The sequence below is a fragment of the Heloderma suspectum genome, chromosome 2 (assembly GCF_057233095.1).
Source record: "Heloderma suspectum isolate Gila_16-S chromosome 2, 16-S_ref, whole genome shotgun sequence".
NCBI lineage: Eukaryota > Metazoa > Chordata > Lepidosauria > Squamata > Helodermatidae > Heloderma > Heloderma suspectum.
In genome coordinates this window covers 51,149,316-51,155,315 of record NC_139459.1, presented here as the reverse complement: position 1 = coordinate 51,155,315, position 6,000 = coordinate 51,149,316, and positions in this window count along the sequence as shown.

Genomic DNA, 6,000 nt, shown 5'->3' with positions numbered 1-6,000 from the left:
TTTTTAAGGCTTGGCAAAGGGCAGCATTTGGAAAGAGGAACTGGGATGTTTCAGAAAGGTCTTCATTGTGTCCCACCAGAAAGAGTCCTGCTAGAACTGGAATTAGTGGAATAATGTGCTAGGGCAGGAGTGGGTGAAAGGTAGATCTCCAGATGTTCTGGACTTTGACTCCCAGAAGCCCCTGCCAGCATGGCCAATAATCAGGAATGCTGGGAGTCCAAAACATCTGGAGATCTACTTTCTGCTCATCCCTGTCCTATGGAACGTTACCTACCTACTTCCCTTAGTGAAAAACTGGATTGACCTCAGGCTGTCTCTGAGCGTAAGGACACATTCTCTGTGAATGGTGCTCGTAAATGATTAAGGGCACAATCCTATGCCTGTTTAGACAGAAAGAAGTCATCTAATCATAGAATAGTAGGGTTGGAAGGGGCCTATAAGACTATCGAGCCCAACCCCCTGCTCGCTGCAGGAATCCAAGTGAGAGCATCCCTGACAGATGGCTGTCCAGCCTCATCTTGAATGCCTCCAGTGTGGGAGAGCCCACCACCTCCCTAGGTAATGGGTTCCATTGTCGTATTGCTCTAACAGTCAGGATATTTTTCCTGATGTAGGACAGGAAGCCAGATTCCAGCTGAATGACCCCCAGCATTCGCTAGCCAGCCATGACTGGCTGGAGAATGCGGGGAGTTGTAGGACTTTTTTTCTGTCTAAACGGGCATAGGATTGCACCCTAAATTGGCATAAGGATTTCCACAATGGGTCACGCTGGTGCGTTCTGGGTAATTAGGACAGACATTGCACAGCAATGCAACATTAGACAGAGGTTCCACTGTTCACTATCTAATCAACAGAGCTATGCACAAGTTACAGTGATTTTTAACGAACAATAACTGTTCCACAAATAATTTTTGACTGAGCTACCATTTCTTTGTTAATCTGCATGTTAAAATTTAACTCTAAGGGTGCAATCTTATGCATGTTTAATTTTAAAAAAGTGCTCATTGCGGAGTGCTGGGAGTTGTAGGACTTTTTCTGTCTACACATGCATAGGATTGCACCCTAAAAACTTACTTTGGAAGTTTTTAGTACAGTAGAGGTTGAATGAGTTTCCAGTTTTTGAAGCTATGCTGGAACCACTGCAGGGTTTTAGGAATAAGATTAACTAGAGGTGCCTCAACCCACCATCATGTCAGTTCTGCAGTATTTGGAAATGAGATTACTTTTTCCACCCTAAACTATCATAATGTATGTAGGTGCGTTTTTTTTCTTCTTCTTTTTAATTACCAGCCCCATGAGAAGAATTGATTGCAGGATTATGAGAAGTTAATACAAATTGCTAGGTGAGATGCAAGACTAGTGGGTCAGAGGAAGAGATGAATTTAGTACAAAATAACCTAGTCAGGAGCAAGAGATGCACTGCTTCTGTATACCAGGTCTTGCAGATTTCTCTTAATCCTAAATCACCAACAAAGATAAGGGAAATGAGTTTTAACTGGGAACGCTGCTATGTTTTAATCAATATGTAGATCAGCATTATTTAAATATAGGAGGTGGAGTTACAGGACTGTGAATGTCTATCTGTACGCTTGTGCATGCAGTGGTCTTGCAAAGCTCCCACTTACGTGGGGTTTTTGTGGTAGAATTTATCAATGGAATGTTGCGGTTAGGAGTTGTAATTAACAGTGGAGGCTGGTGGCTCCAATATCAGTGGGATCGTGAACTCACTCTGGGTTTCAGTCAGAACCAGTCAGAACCTTGAAGGAGCCATCCAAGGCGCGCCGCAGCTGAAACCTGGAGCAGAGCCACTGCCCCACTGACATTGGAGCCACCAGCCTCCACTGGAAATTGATTTCCATTGGCTAACAATATTTTCAGTGTGATTATTCTTCTCTGCCTTTATATTATCTTGCCAGGACAACACTTATTATGAATAACCACGTATTTATTTCAGTTTCCCTCCAAGGAGCTCAAGTGTACACGATTTTCCCATTTTCTCTTGTATAATAGGTAACCATTAGGCTGATCCCTTCATGGATCACTGCCTTGTTGTGGCGAAGGGGCTTGCGTAACTCAGTGAAGCCATAAGCTATGCCGTGCAGGGCCACCCAAGACGGACAGGTCATGGCAGAGAGTTCTGACAAAATGTGGTCCACTGGAGAAGGAAATGGCAACCCACTCCAGTATTCTTGCCAAGAAAACCCCATGGAACGTATCACAAGGCTAAAAGATATGACGCCGGAAGATGAGCCCCTCAGGTCGGAAGGTGTCCAATATGCTACTGGGGAAGAGCAGAGGGTATTTCCAAGTAGCACCAGAAAGAGTGAAGCGGCTGGGCCAAACCCGAAAGGACACTCAGCTGTGGATGTGTCTGGTGGTGAAAAGAAAATCCGATGCTGTAAAGAACAATATTGTTTAGGAACCTGGAATGTCAGATCAATGAATCAAGGTAAGCTGGAGGTGGTCAAACATGAGATGGCAAGATTGAACATCGACATCTTGGGAATCAGCGAACTCAAATGGACAGGCATGGGCGAATTTAATTCAGGTGACCATCATATCTACTATTGTGGGCAAGAATCCCTTAGAAGAAATGGAGTAGCACTCATAGTCAACAAAAGGGTGGGAAAAGCAGTACTGGGGTACAATCTTAAAAATGATAGAATGATCTCAGTACGAATCCAAGGCAAACCATTCAACATCACAGTAATTCAAGTCTATGCCCCAACCACTGAGGCCGAAGAAGCTGAGGTTGATCAGTTCTATGAAGACCTACAACACCTTCTAGAACTAACACCAAAAAAAGACGTCCTCTTCATCATAGGGGATTGGAATGCTAAAGTAGGAAGTCAAGAAATCACCGGGACAACAGGCAGGCATGGCCTTGGTATACAAAATGAAGCAGGACAAAAGCTAATAGAGTTTTGCCAAGAGAACATGCTGATCATAGCAAACACTCTTTTCCAACAGCACAAGAGGCGACTCTACACATGGACATCACCAGATGGTCAATATCGAAATCAGATTGATTATGTCCTTTGCAGCCAAAGATGGAGAAGCTCCATACAGTCAGTAAAAACGAGACCTGGAGCTGACTGTGGCTCAGATCATGAGCTGCTTCTTGCAAAATTTCGGCTTAAATTGAAGAACGTCGGGAAAACCACTAAACCGTTCAGGTATGACCTAAATCATATCCCTGATGAATATACAGTGGAGGTGAGGAATAGATTTCAGGGATTAGACCTGATAGACAGAGTGCCTGAGGAACTATGGACGGAGGTCCGTAACATTGTTCAGGAGGCAGCAACGAAATCCATCCCAAAGAAAAAGAAATGCAAGAAAGCCAAGTGGCTGTCTGATAAGGCTTTACAAGTAGCTGAGGAAAGAAGGGAAGCGAAAAGCAAGGGAGAAAGGGGAAGATATACCCAACTGAATGCAGAGTTCCAGAGAATAGCAAGGAGAGACAAGAAGGCCTTCTTAAGTGAACAATGCAAAGAAATCGAGGAAAACAACAGAATGGGAAAGACTAGAGATCTCTTCAAGAAAATTGGAGATCTCAAGGGAACGTTTTGTGCAAAGATGGGCATGATAAAGGACAAAGAAGGCAGGGACCTAACAGAAGCAGATGAGATAAAGAAGAGGTGGCAAGAATACACAGAAGAACTATACAGGAAAGATCTGAATGTCCCTGATAGCCATGATAGTGCGGTCACTGAACTTGAGCCGGACATCCTAGAGAGTGAAGTCAAGTGGGCCTTAGGAAGCATTAGTAACAATAAAGCTAGCGGAGATGACAGTATTCCAGCCGAGCTATTTAAAATCCTAAAAGATAATGCTGTTAAAGTGCTGCATTCAATATGCCAACAAATCTGGAACACTCAACAGTGGCCACAAGACTGGAAAAGGTCAGTTTACATTCCAATTCCAAAGAAGGGCAACGCCAAAGAGTGTTCAAACTACCGCACCATTGCGCTCATTTCACATGCCAGCAAGGTGATGCTCAAAATCCTACAAGCTAGGCTTCAGCAGTATGCGAACCGAGAACTACCGGAAGTACAAGCTGGGTTTAGAAGAGGCAGAGGAACTAGAGATCAAATCGCCAACATTCGCTGCATCATGGAGAAAGCAAGAGAATTCCAGAAAAACGTCTATTTCTGCTTCATTGACTACGCTAAAGCCTTTGATTGTGTGGATCACAACAAACTGTGGCAAATTCTTAAAGTGATGGGACTACCAGACCACCTTACCTGTCTCCTGAGAAACCTGTACGAGGGTCAAGAAGCAACAGTAAGAACCAGACATGGAACAACTGAGTGGTTCAAAATTGGGAAAGGAGTACGACAAGGCTGCATATTGTCACCCTGCTTATTTAACTTATATGCAGAGTACATCATGAGAAATGCCGGGTTGGATGAATCAGAGGTCGGAATTAAGATTGCTGGGAGAATTATCAACAACCTCCGATATGCAGACGATACCACCCTAATGGCAGAAAGCGAAGAGGATCTCAAGAGCCTCTTGTTGAGGGTGAAAGAGGAGAGTGCAAAAGCTGGTTTGAAACTCAACATTAAAAAAACTAAGATCATGGCATCTGGCCCCATCACTTCCTGGCATCTAGAAGGGGAAGAAATGGAAGCAGTGACAGATTTTACTTTCTTGGGCTCCAAGATCACCGCAGACGGTGACTGTAGCCATGAAATTAAAAGACGCTTGCTCCTTGGGAGGAAAGCTATGGCCAACCTAGACAGCATAGTAAGAAGCAGAGACATCACCTTGCCGACAAAGGTCCGTCTAATCAAAGCTATGGTTTTCCCAGTAGTAATGTATGGATGTGAGAGCTGGACTATAAGGAAGGCTGAGCGCCGAAGAATTGATGCTTTCGAACTGTGGTGCTGGAGAAGACTCCTACGAGTCCCCTGGACTGCAAGGAGGTCAAATCAGTCCATCCTAAAGGAAATCAACCCTGAGTGCTCATTGGAAGGACAGATAATGAAGGTGAAGCTCCAATATTTTGGCCACCTAATGCGAAGAGAAAACTCCCTGGAAAAGACCCTGATGCTGGGAAAGACTGAAGGCAAAAGGAGAAGGGGACGGCAGAGGATGAGATGGCTAGATAGCATCACGGATGCAATGAATATGAACTTGAGCATGCTCCGGGAGAGAGCGCAGGACAGGAAGGCCTGGCGTGCTATGGTCCATGGGGTCACGAAGAGTCGGACACGACTGAACGACTGAACAACAACAACAACAAAATTAGGCTGAGAGGTAGTGAGTAACCTCAGGTCATCCAGACAGCTTCCTGGCTGAATGGGGATCTGAGCCTGGTTCTTCCCAGGACATTAACCAGTCCACTGTACTGGTTCTCACTAAGCTTCACCAAAATCATGTTCCCTTTAGTACAGGGGAACTGAACCTCTTTCAGCCCAAGGCCTGAATTCCGTTTTGGAGAAGCTCTCGGGGGCCACATTCCAGTGGTAGGTGTGGCTGAAGGCAAAGGGGGTGCATGGGCAAAATACAAAAAATATTAGTGTACTATGGGCAGTATCCAACTATGCCATTCTGTTAGCGCAAATGCCATTGTTCTGGTGGAAAGTAGGTTCTGAATGATGCAAGAGAAGAATGGAACTAAGGTTACATTTGCAAACGCGTGGCTGCACAAACGGCTTTTACATAACTCTTGTGGAATGTATTGTGCAATGTGTTGTGCAGTTGCTTGTACAACTGCCTTGCACCTGTTGTGCAACCGGTTGTGCATTCTGCTTGTGTAACCAGTTATGCAACTGCTTGCACCTGTTGCACAATGTTTTGTGCAACTGCCCACACAACCGGTTGCTCAAGTGTAACACTTTTCTTCAGGGTCTCCAAAAGGACTCACAGCAAAGGCCTTGAACAGGGACAATTAATACATGTTTTAATTTCTTAATTAAAAACAGTAATAATGTACATGTAATAATTTTACATGCATTACAATTCACTTATCACCAAAAAAATAAAACAGAA